At 40.0% G+C, this 22,781-nt stretch overlaps 2 pseudogenes; one reads left to right on the forward strand and one right to left on the reverse strand.

The window, feature by feature from the left end:
• Nucleotides 1-22,781, forward strand: part of LOC148522680 (uncharacterized) — a 208,860-nt pseudogene that overhangs the window by 184,464 nt on the left and 1,615 nt on the right.
• The window catches only part of LOC148522681 (uncharacterized), a 240,474-nt pseudogene that overhangs the window by 55,924 nt on the left and 161,769 nt on the right, over nucleotides 1-22,781 (reverse strand).

The raw sequence follows: 22,781 nt of genomic DNA on the forward strand, positions 1-22,781 counted from the left end.
CCTTTTGGTAGGCGGGCCCGGGGGGGTGGCTGACCAAATGGAGGTGTTCCTTAAGGAATGCATGCCATTTGTGGGCGGCTGCACTGACATCAGCAGTGATGTCATTGGGGAGCTTCCAGCTCGATCAGAGCAGGAAGCTCCCTTGGGCTTGCGGTTGCCGAGACCCAACCTTAGGGTCTCATCGCAAGCCCTGATGGCCACGATGGACTTGACCATCGCAACCATCAACATGGTTGGTCGCTAAAGCTGTGGGTGGTAACCCACAGCTTAGCTAGCGAGCAGGAGGCCGCACTGAAAAGTCAAGTGGCCACCCTCATTCAGAGCGAGCGCTCGCTTCTAGCGACCGCCTCGGAATGAGGACCATCGTTCTCTGATAAAGTCAACTAAATACGCTATTTCTTCTTACACCTCTAAAGAATTCCCAAAATATTCTAATTTTCTGGATAAGAGAAACCTTTTACAGATAATTTGTTTCTCATTTAATACATGATGAGTCTCACAGAAGAGAAACCACATATGTGCTCTGAGTGTGACAAAAGCTTTACATATAAATCAGATCTTATCTCACATCAGAGGATTCACACAGGAGAGTAGCCATTTACATGTTCTAAATGCAGCCAATGTTTTTCCCAAAAGTCACAACTTGTTACACATCATTGGAGTCAAACAGGAGAGAAACCATTTACATGTTCTGAATGCAACAAGTGTTTTTCCCAGAAGTCACAGCTTGTTATACATTAGAGTAGTCACATAGGAGAGAAACCATTTACATGTTCTGAATGCAGCAAATAATTTCCTGTAAGTCACATCTTATTATACATCAGAGGAGTCAAATAGGTGAGAAACCATATGAATGCTGTGAATGTCACAACTGTTTCGGATGTAAAAGAACACATTAATCACATGAGTAGACACTCTAAGGCCCTGAATGTATAATGTGTTTCTTAAGTAATTTAAATTGTATCACTTCAATATATTTACAAATGAGGAATTTTTTAATTTCTGATTGTGACATATGCACCAGTGTAATGTAATAAAAATTGTGTATGGTGACACCCCCAAAAGTTTCTGAAATTTAAATTTGTTTGAAAATTATTTTTTCACTATAATGACATAGATCGGTGCCAGTGGCATAACTAGGGGGGTGCATAAGGTGATACCATCTGAGAGGGTGACACCAAAATAGTAGAGCTGCTCTGCTATTTTGGTATCACGCCCTTAGATTGTACCAGTAAGCAGCGGTAATAGATGTGCGAATGCTTGTGTCATCCACACTGTACCAAGAGAGGCTGAGGGCTGCCTGGGCAGAACCTTATTGTAATATGAATGGGGGTATAACTTGCAATCATGTCCCCATAATGTCATAAAACTGGGAGTGTTACTCTGTGAGCATTAGGCCACGCCCCCTTCTGCAAGAGCACATGCCTTGGGCCTGCACAGGAATAGATACAGGGGTGTCAGGCTGGAATAGGAGCACTGGACGGTGATATTAATAACCAATTATACAATAGTATAAAACTAATTAGAGAGAGAATTTTATTTGCGTAGTGCACTGGTTTAATATATAACTTATTTTATTTTCATGAAAGGAAGATTTTCTAAAGTAAAAAATATCAGTGAAATATAAAATATAGTAAGGAAAGTGACAAATAGGTATAATAATGTGATAGAAAAATCATTGGGGCTGGTACAAGTGATGATGATACAGCTGATCTCTATAATATCCAGCTGCTCTGCTCATACAGGTGCTGGGACTAGATGAGGAAAGAACATTTTTTCCAGTAAAGATTTCCAGCAGCTCCTCTCAGTACTGGGATTTCTGCTATGTGGTCTATTCAATTACATGTGACTCTCTCTTCCACGAGTAACCACTGCTATATGCCATACTCACAGTAACACAGGACTCATGGATTTTTATTTGCAGACCCTCAGGCCTGGGAAGAGAAATTCAAGAGTCCAGGGTGATATTGGGCCATGAGGGGGGTATCATGGGGCAGCTGAAAGAGAGTACATGCTGTTGTAATGGCAGTTCACAAACCTCACGTCTAATTGAATTGGCCCTATGAGATTTGTGTTCTGGATATTTCTACGGGAACCTTTACGTGCTGCCCTGTATCACCCTACAGGTCTCCTCTCTGATCTCTCTTATCACTCCTTATCCTTATTCTTTCCCTCAAACCTTCCTGTTGCTGTATTACTGTACCTTCCTTCTACTGTATTATCAGTACTCTGCATTATATTGTAACATGCTGCAACTAAGCCACTGGTTCCCTGTATCCCATAACAGTATGGATCAGCTGGACTGAATGCAAAATGGATCAGCTGGACTGAATGCAGTAGAAGTTGGGATGGTCAGGGCCCACAAGGGCTGTCTCTTTAGCGTCTTTATTGGGTTGATTTATTGTCAGAGTGCCATCCATTTTTGCTTTGGATACATTTATCTTGGGAAAGGCACCTGACAGTGTTGTAGCTATACCTGAGTGCCGGATTTTCTCTGACTATATACCAGTCCTGGACTACAGATCAGTCAAAGGACATCAATCAGGGCACCAGAAGGATTTATTTGGATTATCTCTGTGTATATTGGGACTCTTTCTGCTTATATTTGGCTAGCAGATTTGTTTTAAGTAATGTCAACTGTGGGTGGAACGGAAGTAAGTGGATTTCATAATATTGATTTACCGATTGGAGATATACTAAGTTTTTCGGAGTCAGATGCTGATTCAATACTATTCAAGGATAATTTACAAGAAACTGCAGGTAAAGAAACTGAGGAACAGCTGTCTGTACAGTGGCTATGTTTGAGAAAATGAGAAATTGATTACCATTTGCATGGTGTGACACTATCAGACTATTTTAGGATCAAAAAGATCCCTAGAGGATTTTGAATAAAGAACATACCCACCATAGGACGACATAATCCTAAATTTTGTAGGAAATGGGCAGTCATTTTAAATAAATGCTCTTTTGACTTGATACTATTAATTGTGGAAGAATCCGCAAGAGAACTGTCTGTGGTAAGAGACAAAATTAAAACATTTGAGTCTTTGCACAAAGATACACTTAAAGCAGATATTCCAGGAGACTGGCTGAATAAATTGAGCTCACAGGCTGACAAATATAAAGCTGATTTAATTAAATTCAAAAAATCTAAATTACAAACAGTGGAACGTGATTACATGGAACATAATATTTACAGTTGGGTGAATAATCGGACCCAGGTCCCTGATAGATGACCGAGATACAGACAACCAAGAAGGTTTGGATTAGGTACAGATACATCCAGTGGAGGTATATTTTCCAGTGAGTCAGAATGTGCAAAGGGAATACAGAATACTCTCACTCAGAAACCCCCTTTAGGGGTAGCAACTGGGGGACAGGACGAAGTCCCGCCAGATCCTATACCCGGAGGGGCAGCCAGTGGGCGCGGATGTACAAGAAAGGTTTACAAATGGAGGATTTAGTATTCAATCTATCCTCTAAAAACTTGACCTTGGATGAAATTAAAGTGCTCAATAAAGGGCTTTCTTTTGTGCCTTCTGTAAAGCCTAACTTATTCCATAGTAAGGTTGATTTGTACAAACTTAATCGTCATCTGAGATTGAAGGAACACTTTGGTGAAGCTTCTAGTAATCTAGAAAAGCCTCTACCATTTACACGCAGTTCCACATTTGAACCTACATCCAAAAATGCAGCCATTAAATATTTTACCAGTAGAACTGATTGAATCCTGAATGACAATTTAACAACTGTGAATATGCCCATACCAAACCTATCTGCAAATGAAAATAAAGCTTTAAAAGATTTGAGGAATTATAAAGATGTGGTCATTCGTCCCGCTGACAAAGGCGGGGGGATTGTCGTTCTGGACATTGCTGCTTATAAACATGAAATGTACACTCAATTAAGTGATTCCAAGGTGTATGAACTACTTTCTCAGGATCCGACAGACATCTTTAAAAGGGAATTAGATAACATTCTTAATCAGGCACTAGAGCAGTTGATCATCTCTAGGTCAACTAAAGATGCGCTGACACAGGAATGGCCTAAAGACCCTCTATTATATACCATTCCAAAATTGCACAAAAATTCCCTTACCCCTCCTGGAAGGCCTATAATATCAGCCCATGATTCCCTGTACTATACAATATCGCAAAATTTGGATTATTTTTTGCAGCCAGTGGTACAAAGTCACTCTACCTTTTTAAAGGACACCACAGCATTTATCTTAAAACTACAGAATTTAACACCTGTGAAAGATCAACATCTGTTATGTACCATCGATGTGATAAGTCTGTATACCAGTATCCCCCACGATAGGGGGATTGAAGCAGTAAGGAGGTTATTGTCTAACAATCTGACATATCAGGGACCTGATTTACAGTTTTTTCTGCAGCTTCTGGGATTAACATTATCCCATAATAATTTTCTTTTCGATAACAAGTTTTATATTCAATGCTCTGGCTGCACAATGGGTTCCTGCGTAGCCCCAAGCTTTGATAATTGTTTTATGTTTCAAATTGAGAAAGATTTGTTTTTTTCAGATCCTGACATAGCAAAGAATATAATTACTTATTGTCGTTACGTAGATGACATATTTCTGGTCTGGGCCGGGGGTGAGGAAAGCTTTAAACAGATGATGTTAACTGTCAATCAAGGTGATCCTGCGATAAAATTCACCTATGACTACAGTTTCCGTTCAGTACACTATCTGGATGTGGCTGTAAGTATTGATGATAATAGATTTACAACATTAATATATTTTAAAAGCGCAGACAGGAATACGCTGCTACAAGCTGGAAGTGATCATCTGCCATCGCTGAAGCGAGGTGTCCCCTTTTCCCAGTTCCTAAGAATCTATCGTATTTGCAGCGATAGGCTTGATGCTATCAAACAAATTGATGAAATGTTGAAAAAATTCTTAACACGGGGATATAAGTATAAAACCTTAAAGCTTGCCAAAGAAAAAGTAATGAGATTATCGAGAGACGCTATATTGAAACAGAAACAGACAAAAAAAGTGGATCACCATGTTATTTGGACCCAAGACTATTCTTTTATCAGTCCAATAATTACTAAAAAAGTTAGAGAATTGTTGCCCATTGTGTCCGGTGATGAGAGACTGCCAGCATTACCTAATACGACTTTATTACCATAATTTAGATGAGGCAAGAACATAAAAAATATCATAGTGCACAATGACATTTCTGCACACTGTGAGCCCAAAATGGAGCATTTTCTTTCCCGTAAACCTGGCAATTTTAGATGCATGGGCTGCATTACCTGTAGTAGCCTAGAGAAGGGTGATATGTTTGTACATCCCCATACTGGAAAGAAATTCCAGATAAAGTATGCGTTAACCTGCACTAGCCGCTTTGTGATCTATTATATCAGATGCCCATGCGGTTTATTGTACATTGGGAAAACCACAAGGCAGTTAAAAGAAAGGATGACTTTACATCGGTCCAGTATTAGGGCAGCCATCAATGGAAAAACTTCTGAATTACCAATAGCTCGGCACTTTAGGGATTTCAAGCATGGACTTTCTACCATCAGATACAAGATGATCGATTGGGTCCCCCCCAGTCCCAGAGGAGGAGACAGGGGTCATAAATTGCTACAACTTGAGACAAAATGAATGCATATTTTAAACACCGTACATCCACACGGACTTACTGAAATTATGTCCTATAGCTGTTTCCTATAATTCCTTTGGTTATGCTTTAATTTAAGTCCAGTGATGTTTTATAGTTGTGCTAGAGTTTTGTTGCCATTATTTAACTTATTCTTTTCTAATTTACATTAATATTAGAGTATATAATACTTTCGGCTCCTCCATAATAGTGATATCTATTGCTACAGCATGCAAACTTTTGAAGTATTATTATAATATTTTCTCTGCTGTTCCGATTATGACCCGTTATGTCTCCATGAAGATATTTTGATTTGTAATGCATTATGTTTAATATTGTCCTTTTTTAGGCTGTTATTTACCTCTTGGTTCATCTACCTAGTTGTCATGGTGAAGGTAAACATGTTTTAATCACGCCCCGGAGAGATGGTTGGGACGTCAGTGCTATGCGCACTTGGTGACGTCATCCGGTCTCCGACGTGGGCTTAATTCAGAGAGATGCATGAACACGGGGTGAAGCAATATAAGGTTTGTGTTTGTATTGTCATTTGAGTATGTCTTGATAAAGGAGTAGGACTCCAAAACGTCACCCACAAGGGCTGTCTCTTTAGCGTCTTTATTGGGTTGATTTATTGTCAGAGTGCCATCCATTTTTGCTTTGGATACATTTATCTTGGGAAAGGCACCTGACAGTGTTGTAGCTATACCTGAGTGACGGATTTTCTCTGACTATATACCAGTCCTGGACTACAGATCAGTCAAAGGACATCAATCAGGGCACCAGCAGGATTTATTTGGATTATCTCTGTGTATATTGGGACTCTTTCTGCTTATATTTGGCTAGCAGATTTGTTTTAAGTAATGTCAACTGTGGGTGGAACGGAAGTAAGTGGATTTCATAATATTGATTTACCGATTGGAGATATACTAAGTTTTTCGGAGTCAGATGCTGATACAATACTATTCAAGGATAATTTACAAGAAACTGCAGGTAAAGAAACTGAGGAACAGCTGTCTGTACAGTGGCTACGTTTGAGAAAACGAGAAATTGATTACCATTTGCATGGTGTGACACTATCAGACTATTTTAGGATCAAAAAGATCCCTAGAGGATTTAGAATAAAGAACATACCCACCATAGGATGACATAATCCTAAATTTTGTAGGAAATGGGCAGTCATTTTAAATAAATGCTCTTTTGACTTGATACTATTAATTGTGGAAGAATCCGCAAGAGAACTGTCCGTGGTAAGAGACAAAATTAAAACATTTGAGTCTTTGCACAAAGATACACTTAAAGCAGATATTCCAGGAGACTGGCTGAATAAATTGAGCTCACAGGCTGACAAATATAAAGCTGATTTAATTAAATTCAAAAAATCTAAATTACAAACAGTGGAACGTGATTACATGGAACATAATATTTACAGTTGGGTGAATAATCGGACCCAACTGTAAATGGTGAAGGTAAACGTATAACTGAGTGGCGGATTTTCTCTGACTATATATATACAGTATATATATATATATATTTATATATATATATATATATATATATATATATTTATATATATATATATATATATATATATATATTAGGGGTGTGCACCGGCCACTTTTCGTGTTTTGTGTTTTGGTTTTGGATCTGGATTGGTTTTGCCAAAACCACCCTTCCGTGTTTAGGGTTCTGGGTTTTGTGTTTTGGATCTGTATTTTTTTTTTTAAAAAGCATAAAAACAGCTAAAATCACAGAATTTGTGGGTTTTTCTGCTCCTATGCTATTATTAACCTCAATAACCTTAATTTCCACTCATTTCCAGTCTATTCTGAACATCTCACACGTCACAATAGAGTTTTTATGTCCAAAAGGTTGCACCGAGGTAGCTGGATGACTATGCTAAGCGAAACGAGTGGGCGGCACAAACACGTGGTCCATCTAGGAGTGACACTGCAGTTGCAGACAGGATGGCAGTTTGAAAAACTAGGCCCCAAACAGTACATAATGCAAAGAAAAAAAAGAGGTGCAAGATGGAATTGTCCTTGGGCCCTCCCACTCACCCTTATGTTGTATAAACAGGACATGCACAATTTAACAATCAAATCATTTCAGCGCCAGGGTCTGCCACACGACTGTGGCTGAAATTATTGGTTTGTTTGGGCCCCCACAAAACAAGCTGGCAATTAATCTGTCCCTGCGCAAACTGGCTCTACGGAGGCAAGATGTCGTCCTCATCCTCCTCATCCACCGATTCCTCACCCTCTTCAGTGTTGTGTACATCCTCATCCTCACAGAGTATTAATTCATCCCCGCTGGAATCCACAACCACAGGTCCCTCTGTACCTTCTGGAGGCTGGTCTCCCTGGAAGAGTTGATAATTCATTTTTATGAACATCATCTTCTCCACATTTTGTGGAAGCAACCTCCTATGCCTTTCGCTAACAAGGTTCCCGGCTGCACTAAACACTCTTTCGCAGTACACACTGGAGGGGGGGCAACTCAGGTAAAATAGCGCCAATTTGTACAGGGGCCTCCAAATTGCCTCTTTTTCCTGCAGGACAGGTAGGGACTGTCTTACATGCCTACTTGGATGCTGTCACCAATGTAATCCTTTAACAGACAGACGCATGCTTGTCGCTGCTGCTTTGAGGATGCAGGTGCGGCTACAGCCCACACAATTCACAAAGACAGAAAAAAAAAGATTTTTTTTATTGTTTGTGGAGCGTACTTTGAGGGTTACACCACCCTTTAACAGACAGATGCACGCTTGTCGCTGCTGCTTTGAGGATGCAGGTGCGGCTACAACCCACACATTTCACAAAGACAGAAAAAAAAGAATTTTTTATTTTGTTTGGAGTGCACTTTGGGGGTTACAGCACCCGTTAAAGGATAAGCCAGCCGGCCCTTTACTTATGACACATGCGCATGCAGTCGCTGAATGGCAAAAGTGGCCAGAAATTTTTCGGGCCACCCAAAGCATTTCCTGCATGCCCCTGTCGCTTTACAGAAAATTCTGCACCACCAAGTTTATTGTGTGAGCAAAACATGGGACGTGCTGGAATTTTTTCCCAGATGTAATGCCCGCACAATATTGGTGGCATTGTCAGATATCACAAATCCTCAGGAGAGTCTAAGTGGGGTAAGCCACTGGGCGATGATTTCCCTCAGTTTCTCTAAGAGGTTGTCGGCGGTGTGCCTCTTACTGAAACCGGTGATACACAGCATAGCCTGCCTTGGAACGAGCTGGCGTTTCTGAGATACTGCTACTGGTGACACTGCTGTTGTTGCTACGTAAGGTGTTACATTTACCCAGTGGGCTGTCACAGTCATATAGTCCTTAGTCTGCCCCGTTCCACTTGTCCACATGTCCGTGGTTAAGTGGACATTGGGTACAACCGCATTTTTCAGGACACTGAGGACACTTTTTCTAACGTTTATGTACAGTCTCGTATCGCCTGCCTAGTGAAGTGGAATCTAGACAGGATTTGGCACCAGGGACACACTACCTCCATCAATTGTCTAAATCCCACTGCACTAATGGCGGATACCGGACACACGTCTAACACCAACATAGCAGTCAATGCCTCAGTTATACGTTTTGCTTGAGGATGACTGCTGTCGTACTTCATCCTCCTCGCTAAGGACTGTTGGAGGGTCAATTGTTTAGTAAAAGTAGTGGTGTTCCTACTTCCTCTCTGGGATGAAGAACAACTCCCAGCAGCAGCAACAGCACTAGGAGGAAGTGGTTCTTGATCTTTCCCTATTTTATTTTTATTGGAGAAAGTTTGGTCCTCCATTTATGTTATATTGATATATACGTGCGGCTAAGGCGCACACAAACACAGAAAATATTTTTTTATTTTTGTTGGAGACTAGTGCACTTTGTGGGTTACACCACCCTTTAAGAAATGAGCCAGTCGGCCCTTTACTTATGGGACACAGGCGCACGCTTGGCGCTGCTCCTTTGTTGATGCACATGCAGCCACAGTGCACACAATTCACAAACACAAAAAATATTTTTTTATTTTGTTTGGAGTGCCCTTTGGGGGTTACAGCACCCTTTAATGGACAAGACAGCCGGCCCTTTACCTATGACAGGCGCATGCTTGGCGCTACTTTGTTGATGCACGTGCAGCTAATGCGCACACAATTCACAAACACAAAAAAATATTTTATTTTATTTTGTTTGGAGTGCCCTTTGGGGCTTACAGCACCCTTTAATGGACAAGACAGCCGGCCTTTTACTTATGGGACAGATGCGCACGCTTGGCGCAGCTCCTTTGTTGATGCACATACAGCCACAGTGCACACAATTCACAAACACAGAAAATATATTTTTTTTTTGTTTGGAGTGTAGTTTGGGGGTTACAGCACCCTTTAATAGACAAGCCAGCTGGCCCTTTACTTATGGAACACAGGTGCACGCTTGGCGCTGCTCCTTTGTTGATGCACGTGCAGCCACAGTGCACACAATTCACAAACACAGAAAATATTTTTTTTATTTTGTTTGGAGTGCCCTTTGAGGGTTACAGCACCCTTTTACAGACAAGCCAGCTGACCCTTTACTTATGGGACACAGGCGCACGCTTGGCGCTGCTCTTTTGTTGATGCACATGCAGCCACCGTGCACACAATTCACAAACACAGAAAATATTTTTTTATTTTGTTTGTAGTGCACTTTGGGGGTTACAGCACCCTTTAACGGTCAAACCAGCCGGCCCTTTACCTATGATACAGGTGCACGCTTGGCACTACTTTGTTGATGCACGTGCGGCTACTGCGCACTCAATTCACAAAAACAAAAAAAAATATTTTTTTATTATGTTTGGAGTGCCCTTTGGGGGTTACAGCACCCTTTAAAGGACAAGCCAGCCAGCCCTTTACTTATGGGACACAGGCGCACGCTTGGCACTGCTCCTTTGTTGATGCACGTGCAGCCACAGTGCACACAATTCACAAACACATAAAATATTTTTTTATTTTGTTTGGAGTGCCCTTTGGGGGTTACAGCACCCTTTAACGGACAAGCCAGCCAGCCCTTTACTTATGGGACACAGGCGCACGCTTGGCGCTGCTCCTTTGTTGATGCACGTGCAGCCACAGTGCACACAATTCACAAACACAGAAAAAACATTTATTTTTTTGCACTTGGGGGGAGCACCCCTGATGGACAGAGCACCCCATTTACAACACTACAGCATCCCTTTAGGACTGGGACACAGCACAGTCCTAAAGGGGTGCAGCCCCTATGGACAACTGACTGCACAACACAGTCCAGCCAGCCCCTATGGACTTTGCAGGAGTGGACACAGCCCCTATGGACCACAGCAGCACAGAGCAGCACAGCACAACACTACACTATACTACACAGCCCAGCCAGCCATAACTCCCACCCTCCCTCTTCACTGTCCACAGCCGAGTGAGAAAATGGTGCAGACACAGGTACCTTATATAGGATCCAAAACCCACGAGACCCGGAAGACGGGATGATGACGTTTTGCCTCGATTTCAGATCCGAGTCAGGCGGGAAAAGTCGAGCCTGACTCGGATCGGCCTCGGATCGGGGGGGCTCGGGGGGGTTCAAATTTCTGAAATCCGAACCCGCTTACCCCTAATATATATGATATTGGTGGGGGGTATTTAAGTATGTTGTTTTATGTGTATGCTCATTCTACTTGTCACTGACAACGGGGTAACATCCGATATGTAGGATTAAAGTATGTTTTATACTTACTATTGAAAAGTCTCCAGAGTGCCTCTCACATGTGGCTGTAATTTACAACCTTGGAGTGCACCAGAGCGTTTGCTGTACATTACATGGAGTGCTGGGTTTTCTGGATTTATATATGGGATACTCATTGCTGGAAGTTTCTGAGTGAGTGCTCTAACCAAGGCACAGCATACGGCAGTGGAGTGGAGCTGGAATGTGGTTGTTTAACACTGTGTTATGTGACTGGGCATCTGTTGTTTTATTATAGGTGGGTTTTATACCTTAATTAGGGTGGGATGTTTGTATGGGTGGGGTATATTAGAAGCACAGGGGGGCTTTGGCTTCACATCTTGACAAGGATTCATGGATGCATTGAAACATCGATGGAATAAAAATACCCTTTTGAAGTTGGAATAAACTTTTTTTGATACTTTCAAGTCTGGTCTATCTCTTATGTATTTGTACGGATCCCTTGGCTACAAGGATTTGGACCATCACCCCAGCAGATGTTCATGTAAATGGAGTGAGTGTGGACCTGTAGGATTTTTTGTAAATATATATATATATATATATATGTGTAGCCAATATAAACAACATGATTTAGGATTTATCTCAGTGTAATATCAGGGGGTATTGCCAGGCTTGGCCACAGCTCATGCATATAAATCAGGAGATAAGGGTATGTCGTTTGTAGGACCCACTACTGATGCCCCTGATCCTATAGCACAGGGTGGACAATCTTAAAGTTGCTATGAAGTTGCCCTGGAGGGTTCTATATGTCAGTACTGAGTGTTCCACATGTACTGTAGCAGGACGGTGATACTGTGCAATGTTCATCAAAACTGCTCACTCCCGAATAGTCACAATCCATGATCTTAAAACTCATAGATGACTGCACCGGCAACTAGATCCCTGAAGTTCTGCAGCTAAGTCCCAGGTCAGCACTTTAAGGGGGTCCCATGGTCAGCACCTACCTGCAGCTCTTATAGTTGCTCTCTTTTCTGCACCACGCATCCTCCATGTCATTCGGGAGGGTGTAGAAGATCTGGAGGTAAGCTGCCCCCCTACCCACACTACTGCAGATGCTGGGGCCTAGAGATGGGCACTTGGACACACTGCCCCTTGTCCTGACACCTGCTACTGCTCCTGTGAACAGAGGTGCAGTTGCCACTAGTATTGTGTAGGAGAGAAAACCAAGGTGCCGGTGCTGCTGGTATTGGGGTTGGAATCAGAGGTGCATGCACCCCCAGTATAGAGTGGGTATCGGAGGTGCAGGTGCTGCTGGTATTGGGGTGGGAATTGGAGGTGCAGGTGCCGCTGGTATTGGGGGCAGAATCTATGCTGCATGCACCCCTGGTATTGAGGGGAAATCAAATGATGCAGGTGCTTCCTGTACTGCCTGGAATGCTGCTGTCTCTCTCCCTGCAGCCAGCACACAGATCTTGCCTGGGGGAATGGGAGCCAACATCACTAGCCCTCCATCAATCCTAGCGGTTCCCAGGCCAGGATACAGAGTGGCAGCAGTAGCACTGGTACTGACGGCACTACGAGGAGCTATAAGAGGTGAGTGTAACAAAAGTAGGCGGACACTGATGGCCAATGTCGTCTCACTTATTGTTCAGTTAGGGGGAACTTTCCCCCTACACTAGAACAATTAGTTGGGAAAAATCAAACATAGTTGATTTACCTAACTAGTTTGAAAAAAACATTTTGGACATTTTTGGTGTGTGGGAGCAAACAAATAATTATCGTTACTCCCACACACTAGACCAGCAGTTCTCAAATGCGATCCTCAAGGCTCCCTAACAGTTCAGGTTTTGAGATATCCATTGTTGAGCATATTTGGCACATTCTGACAATGGATAGAAGCCTCAATACATTTTTGCAAGATAGACCAGACATAGTTTTTCGGAAAGCCCCTGATATTAGGAAAAAATTAGTCTGTACCCATCTTAAGAAGGAAACAGCATGAGAGAGGATTTTTACCACTGCGGAAGGTGTGGGAATTGCACAAAATTAGGTTATATAAGCACGAGACAAACCTGTAAGATAGTATACAATCAGACCAAAATAGAGTTTAAGATCAGAGGGACCCTGTCCTGTGACAGTGATAACTTGATTCACCTTTTAGAATGTCCATGTGGACTGCAATACATAGGATGCACAACAACAACCTTGAAAACACGGATCTATGAACATTGTAGAAACATTTAGAAAGGATTTGAAAATCACAGTGTCTCAGAAAAACTTTTAAACCACATATATCTCTAATCCAAAAGGTCTTAAATTTGTGGGCATAGACAAAATCCACTACAACTGGAGAGGAGGCAATGAAACAGAGAAAATAGATAATGTAGAAAGCTGATGGATCTATGACTTACAAACACTACACCCTGAAGGTCTTAATATAGATCCTTTGACTGAGAATTTAGCTTATCCTCCATATACTCTCATTATCATGATCACAAGAAGACTATAGGACAAAAGTCACTACAATTTTGTTTTGCTAGATTTTTTTATTTTTATTTTTATTCTTATTTTATTATTATCTTATTTTATTTTTATTTGCATCCACTGAAGTTTCATTTGTGTTTTCATATCCTGCATTTTATTTTATTTTATTTCATATACACCTTTTATTTTATTTTATTTTAATTTATTTCTTATACCCCTTTTATTTTATTTTATTTTATTCAATTTTTTTTTATTTTTATCTATTTTCCTCTATCCCATTCTAATTTTCATATATAATCTTATTATAAAGGAACTGTACATCGTTAAAAATCTTTAACAATAAGTGAGACTTCCACACTACAGTTCAACATATAAACCTATCCAAAATGGCCACCATTACTGCTGCTAATAAGACCACAGTGTTTCAAACACATAGATTTCAGTATCTAAACAACCACACAAAACATGGCCGCACCCACCGCTGCAGACGTGCAGTCAGTGATGTGCACAGGACAGACCATTATCCCAGGACATCTCCTGTGGACTTACATTGGAGGAGACATGTGAGTGCTATTACTGTTGGAGCCCATTCAACCCCTAGCACAAGATGGACACAGGTGCGCAATGCGCATGCGCACACCAAAAAACTCGGAAGTGCGACTCATTACCACAATTTATGAATAATTAGCAGATTAATCAGGTATATATACAAGGTAAGGACACAGCATGGATGATTTGCCCTAGAAAAAGACCCAAGGAGTGATGAAACGCGTTGGGACATTACCTAAATTTGCATACGTTTTTATGTTTTTGACAACTACCCTGTTTGTGTGGTTTTGTGCATTTGTACTTATACTTAAAATAAACAAGTTGTTTTAAGCCATATCATCAGGCACCTATTGGGCCCCTCACTCACACGTACTCAGCCTACCTAGAAGCAGGGAGGAGATGGACCAGCAGATACCTTGATTGGGTAAGTACATTTCACCAACCTGATACTGCAACATAGTGTCCTATAAGTACCCTGATACTGCATTCCTTGTTATTGAGGTGGCGTTAGCTGCGACGGAGGTGGCACCGACAGCATCCTGAATCGCATAAGGCTTTTATGTCATCATCTTCCTCATAAAACATCCAGCCTAAAGTTTTTGCCCACCTGATACAGTCAGGTAGACTTCTATTACTAACTTCTCTTGGCACAAGACTGCATCCATTAACTGGTTGGCCATCTATACTCACCTCATTTATTTTAGTATGATAAACAGACTCTTATAAAGAGAGCATATTGAACATCCAGCCTCAAGTTTTTTCCCACCTGTAGTCACCCCCTTCACGTGTACAAGAAGGACATATAATTGACTATTTGAAGAATTGGAATATGAGCACACCATTACACTTATAGAGCTCATAAACACACACAATCATATATAATCTTATCCACATAATAACCACACTTCCATATCTATTTACCACAGAGCGCTTTCCTCTTTTTGATTTGTATCCCTGCTGATATAATCACACAGAGAACTGAGGAGATGCCTGAATAAAGGAAGTCATAAAAATGTCATTAAATTCAATAAATAACAATAATTAAAAATAAATAGTCAATATAATAAATAATAATAAGAATAATTAAATAAATAATAAAAAACATAAATAATAATTATATACAATGAAGAATGTCATTAAAAATGTCCTGAAAAAAGGACAATTTTAAAGACATCCACATGTTTAGCTGGAGTTACCCAGGTTTCAGAGGAAATGGAGGTGACCCGGGAAAAACCCAGGATGAGGATTCAGTGAAAACAGGGTCTAAGTCGGTTACGACCCAGCAAAATGCTGATTTAAAAATCCAAAGACAGACCTGGGCTTTTGGTGGAAAAGTATCAGTTTAGCATTTGTTTGTCCTATAATCTAATGCTATTAATATGTGATTTCTAAGGGTGGTGACACTAATAAATGTATCTTCTGCCTCTGTTCTGTTGATTCTCATGGGAACTTGTAACATGATAGCACTTTATGGAGTTTGCCGCTGCACTTGATGAAACTTTCAAAGTTGTTGCAATTTCCCAGATTGTCTGACCTTAATCTCTTAAATAATTATGGATTGTCTATCTGTGCTAATGTGAGCTGTGCTGGACATACAGTATTATGGACTTCTACATCAATGAAATATTTCCGAACAAAAGATACAATTAAATCATTGTGGCCCAACATTTTCCACCTCTAAATTTTACTCATGTTCTAAATAAAATCTACTTGTTGGGGAGCATTTGAAAAAATGTTAACATAGACACACCTTCACTATTTATGTAAGTCTAAGAATCTCATATTAAGTGTTTATATCATAATGTCGTTAATATTCAAGTTTATACAAACTTTTAACTTATAACTTTTGACTTATACTTTACATATATCTATTGAGGTCATTATTTATAGAAACTCATTGTGAGGTTCCTGCTTATATGTAGAAAAGGTCTCTCTGCTAAAACTCCCAGACAATAGGTGACACCTATACAAAAGGTCCCTTTGGTGACATAACAGGATGGGCCAGAGGCTGCAATGATCTAATTAGAATGCAAGGTGTTACCCCTGCCAATGTGTAATTAGCTTTTCACATTGTAGTAAGTGACCTTAGGAATATTTATACCTCATTTACAAGACAATGAGCTAGGTACGAGAAGCTGTTGTGTTTATGTGTCACCTCTCAGTGTAAGAATTCCTTCTGGTCATCCTGGGAACTATGGAGAGAGAGTGGAGAGGAATGACTATAAATAGGATGTATCAGGCTACTGATAGCTGTTGGAAGAGTTGCTGATTTAGTTTCTGGTAATATGGAGGTAATATGGAGGTAATCTGACTTCAATTGTAGCTACCATACTGATATTATAGTAACTAGTAGCTGTCATATATGGTAATTATAAGTAAGAGTATTTTCAGACTTGAAATGATGGATTATATCCACTAGATGGCACTGTTACCATTGGTTAGCACTATACTGCTCTAACATCCGTTTTTTATATGTATTGTAACCCTTCCAGGCTTCCATACTTGTAGCCTTGTAGTTTTTATGGTGGTGGGTCTCTCACTAATGATGTCACAGCTGCTGCATTCCCGGAAGGAAAGCAGCTATATCCCCTTCTGTAGATTCACCATGACGTCATCAGCCAGTATTCAACATCATTCCCTACCATCCAAGTGGGCATAGAGGGGGAATATAACCATGTGGCGAGCGTAGCATGCCACCATGCCCATAGCATGGGAAGCGAAGCAAGTCCGCAAGGGGTTAACTTTCTTTTTTTGGTGGACTGCATGGGCAGGAAACTACACTGCCGCACTCAGTGCACGTCACTTCCAGGTACAGAATCTGAAGTGGTAATAGTCGGGCTCCAGCATGCTGATCACATGGTGAGAGTATAAGAAAGGTAAGATTGTCTCATTTTACTCTTATTGTATCCTGAGGAAAGAACTAACTTAAAGGTTCTGAAACATTGATATTAACTACACGAGTGCTGTGTCCTTCGTGAAGTCAATGTGAGTGCTGCCCACTGCTGCATATATTATCATTTCCTTCCCTGGGATAGGTAATTAAGGAAAGCACCAGATGCAGGACATCCTTTTTAGCCCTAAGGAGTGCTGGACGCAATTGCTCTGTATATATATAACTTTTGTAAGTACTAAGTGATCTATCTATTTATCTATATATTTATCTATTTCTCTACAACAATATAGTATCTACCAGCAATGTTGAAGCATGTGAACTATATTTATTTATTATCTATATATACTGTATATATATACTGTGTATATATATATATATATATATATATATGAGGTGTATCTAGGTGACCACTCCATCATAGTATCTTACATTTTAATCTGTACATCAGTTTAGTATATATAAAGAGGTATCTAGGTGACAGCTCCATCATAGTATCTTACATATTACTCTGTGTGGAATGGGATTGAAAAGCCGGTGGCTGTTTAGCCGTAGGTTCAATTCCCAACAGCAGCTCCCCGACAGGATGAAGATACCGACAGAGGCAGGAAAGTACTGTAGCCTCCCTTAGTGGTGCCTAACCCTAACCTTCCCCTGAGGTAACCTTATCACCCCCCTTACTGCTCCCTAGTGCTAACCATCCCAAGGGGTGCCTAACTCTAACCTCTGCCTGGGGGTGCCTAACCCTAACTTTCCCCCCTAGGGATGCCTAACTCTAACCTCCCCCCAAATAAACCTAATGCTAACCCGCTAACTGCCCTAAACCTAACCCCCTCCTCGCCCAGCTAAGAGGATGGGTGCACCGGAATTACATAGTTCTGGCCCATGTTGTCCTGGATTCCGGTGTTGGGATTATGATAGGCGTCAGTATTTCGACGCCTATCATGAATCCCTAGCCGACATTCTGCTGTCGATACCACTCTGTGCATGAGGCTAGTATATATAAAGAGATATACATGTTGCATCTCCTTTATAGTATCTTACATATTACTTTGTGCATCAGGTTAGTATATATAAAGGAATATATAGGTGGCAGATCTATCATAGTATCTTTCATATTACTCTATACATCAGGTAAATACATAAAGGGGTATCTAGGTGGCAGCTCCTTCATAATATATTACATATTACTTTGTGTATCAGGTCAGTATATATAAAGGGATATCTAGGTGGCAGCTCCTTCATAATATATTACATATTACTCTGTGCATCAGGTTAGTATATATTAAGAGGTGCCTAGGTGACAGATCTGTCACAGTATCTTACATATTAATCTGTGCATCAGCTTTGTATATATAAAGAGGTAATTGCATTAAATACACCAGCAATGACACCTCGCAACCCTCACGGCTTGCTCCAAGCCTAAATTTGCATAATGTTCGTCAGAGCCCTATGTGGCGCCCGTTGTCATGATGACTTGCACCCGCAAGTACATCTCATGTATTTGGATTGAGTCCATAGAATTTTATAGATTACTCTGTGCAAAAACAGACAAATTGATATCCACAATCGTTAGGAATTTAGATTATGTGATAGTATTATAAACTACAATTTCTATAGTATATAGTCACTAAAATCAATATTTGTTAGATTGGTGGTAGACCGTACAGTCTGTGTACAAGATAAAGACTCTTTTTGTAGAAAATTAATTGTGAAAATGTCCCTTTTATTTACATTTTTTTTAAATGGATTAAGTAATTAGGACAGACAAACAGAGAAAAGCACTCTTAAAATTAAAAGGGATATCTCTTATTGAGTGAGGGAGTTATTATTGTAAAAAAATATTGGTGCTTGTATTTAGTTCCTTTTGAGTCAGATATTGATAGGTGCTTAATAATTCTGATACTATTGGTTCTGACTCAAGGATTTAATCTCGTTACTGTGATCTTTGAAAATTCAAAAAAATAATTCTGGTTAAGTGTGTCTGTATTATTCCTAATTGGGTTAATAATTTAAAAAATACAACCTTTTAAAGGAAAGATCACATAAACACCTTCTAAGTGAAAACATAGATAGCATCAACGAAAAGAGAAGAACATATATATATATATATATATATATATATATCCCGCACTCACATCCAAGTCAGAGACAACATCGGGGTGCATTCCAGCCAATCCAATCTTGTTCAGGTACAGTAGGCAGCAATATAGGTATCCAAAAGGACGCACTCACCAAAGAGACATAGTCATTCGATAATTTTTATTCCATGATAAAAGTAGGATAATAGCAGCAGGTTATGGCACCATATAGATAGCGATGTTTTGGTCACACCACTATCAAGCCAGCAGCCAGTCACAGCAACCATTAGATGCACATAAAATACAGCCTCAGTCCAAAGGACTGACTGACCTTACCCCTGGGGCACCATAAGTAGCAGCAACAATTACGATAGCGCGCGCTCCACTGTCACGTGTGCTCCAGCCCGTGGAACGCATTGGCCAGAAGTGAAATCACTTTCTATAAGTCACATAACATCACAGACCACAGCTTGTGCTCCAGTGTGTGGAACACACAGTGTGGACACGTGAGCACATTTTCTACAACAACATAGGCGAGCCACCTCTGAAAACATTTTTTTTTAATAAACACATAGTGCAATACTCAATAATTAGACAGGTGGGTCATGCTGTTAATTATATATATATATATATATATATATATATATATAAAATTGTTGTGCCACAATATGATGTCCCATTGGTTTACAAGCAATAAAGTACATATATATTAACAAATAAAGGAACAATACATTCCAAGTCATAAAAATACACATATTAATCCCTCTAATTTATAATTTTTCTATCCCAAATCCTATATCCTATTTTTTTTTATATTTTATCTATTTGTTGTATTATTTTCTTCATATTTACATACTTTTATTATATACTTTAACATTTTTTATAAAAATTTTTATATACTTATCATTTTTTTTTAAAAATCTTCAAAAGAAGGTCTTAGAGCAAAAACAGAAAACATTTAAAAAAAAAAAAAGAAGAAAAAAAGACTTATAGCAAACAGAGGAGGAGTTAGATGGGGAGTGATTAGTACTCATCCATACCCATATAAAGTGCCAACCGATATCTTCATACTAGTTTAACTTCAGCAATTTGAAACTATAAAAAGACCCATAGAGTATTATATTTGTTCAACCCCCTCGGGGAGATAGTGTCTAGTCTGAATATCCACCGGGCCTCCAGTCTTCATAGTATTAGTTCATGGTCACCACCTCTACTGAGGGGTGGAACCCAATCTATCAACCACCCTATGTCATGATGACTTTCACCCACGAGTACATCTCATGTATTTGGATTGAGCCCATAGAATCTTACAGATTACTCTGTGCAAAAGCAGACAAATTGACATCCGCAATCGTTAGGAATTTAGATTATGTGACATTATTAGAACCTACAATTTCTACAGTATATAGTCACTAAAATCAATATTTGTTAGATTGGTGGTATACCCTACTGTCAGTATATTCATATTGTGTATGAGATAAAGACTCTTTTTGTAGAAAATTAATTGTGAAAATGTCCCTTTTATTTAATTTTATTTTAAATGGATAAAGTAATTAGGACAGACAAGCAGAGAATAGCACTCTTAAAATTAAAAAGGATAACTATTATTGAGTGAGGGAGTTATTAATGTAAAAAAATATTGGCGCTTGTATATAGTTCCTTTTGAGTCAGATAATGATAGGTGCTTAATAATTCTTATACTATTGGTTCTAACTCAAGGATTTAATCCTGTTACCGTGATCTTTGAAAATTCAATAAAATAATCCTGGTTAAGTATGTCTGTATTATTCCTAATTGTTTTAATAATTGAAAAATTCAACCTTTTAAAGGAAAGATCACATAAACACATTCTAAGTGAAAATATAGACAGCCTCAGCCAAAAGAGAAGAATATATATTGTGGGTATAGAGTCTGCATGTCTGAACCATATAGCAGGCCATTTCATTTTAATCAACATGGTCCAATTATAACTTTAAGGGTAAATTTTCTAAGAATCGAGATGGTCCTGATTTGCAAAGAGATTAATCTCACTGTACTGTACCTCGCCTGCGCGATTTATTCACTTTTTATTTTGCAAATTTACAAACAGGTGATTTGTTCCAAATTGATTTGGACAATGGTGAATTAGGTCGATTTTTTCGGGGGTAACTTGTAAGCAAGCTCGAGTGAGTTATCTCTCCTGATTTGCATATTTAGCAGATTACTCACCCTAGATTGCAGAGTTTTCTTTCTGCCTAACTGTCCCGAGCAAGCAGCCTGCACAAATCAGTGAGATATGTGTAAGCTGCTTGTGTCTTGTACCTGTAAAAAATGGATTAAATTAAATAAAAATATGCCTAACCAGCCCCGGACTTGTCAGCCAGGCCTGGTTCCAAAAATTATGGGGAACAAAACAAGTAGAGTTCCACCGTAATTTAGGAACCAGCACCTGGCTGCCGGACCAGTCCTGGTTTTAAATATAGGGGAAAAAATGCTTAGGTGTACCCTTATATTTAAAAACAGCACCAGACCCAAACCATCCAGAGTGTAATGCCACAGCCAGGAGACCCTATTAGCGGGTCTCCAGGGCCAAATCATTCTCACCCCAAGCTGGTCAGGCCAAGCTGGGGATCTCAGGGGAGATGGGGACCCCCACAAGAGGGTTTCCCCCCTCTGCTGAGCACCCCAGGTTTGGTCTGAAGCCCGGGACTCCTCCCCACACTCATGGAGCGGTGGGTATGGGGGTAATAAAGTGTATTTTACAGTGGATTTACAGGTGTCAGCATGCCTGCCCTTTAGCACTTGTGGAACTACTAGTGAAAGCAGGCAACCGGCACCCATATTTCCACTTTAAAATAAATTTTTCAATAAAGACACAATGCACACTATTGATAGAACAAGTTTAATACACACATACCTCAATCACACATACTTACATGTTCTAGCCATTTTGTCCACTTGTTCAAAGGAGAAATCCATGTGTATGGACCTGCAAAAAGATCCTTTACTCACCTACATCCTGGCGCTGCTCTCCATCGCATCCAGGGTCTTGTGAAAACAACAAAGCGACTTACCCAAACCATGCTGAACAGATGTAAGTATATGTTGTTACATGTACTTACACCTCACAAAATGACATTTGACCAAAATCAACTGTAATTTCTCCCAGGCCACTAGCCAATCAGTGGCCGCTTTACATGTAGCTGCCGCTCATTGGCTGGTTCTACGTGAGTTCCAGTCAATGTGGTTAGGCTTTTGGGGGGACCCTATGTCTTTTTTAAAAAAAATTAGCCCTATTTTAATGATTTACAGGCAGAAACATACACAAATCACAATGATTTGTGTATGTTTCTGACCGTCTCACAGCTCATCTTGATTCTTGGTAAATTTGAGAGATATATATTTTAGGTGAAAAGTACACACAATTTGGCCCAATGGTGATTTAAGTCATTTTGCTATCTCACCTGATTTGAATGAAATCGATGGAG

The sequence above is a fragment of the Taudactylus pleione genome, unplaced genomic scaffold, assembly GCF_031769625.1.
Source record: "Taudactylus pleione unplaced genomic scaffold, aTauple2 ptg000145l, whole genome shotgun sequence".
NCBI lineage: Eukaryota > Metazoa > Chordata > Amphibia > Anura > Myobatrachidae > Taudactylus > Taudactylus pleione.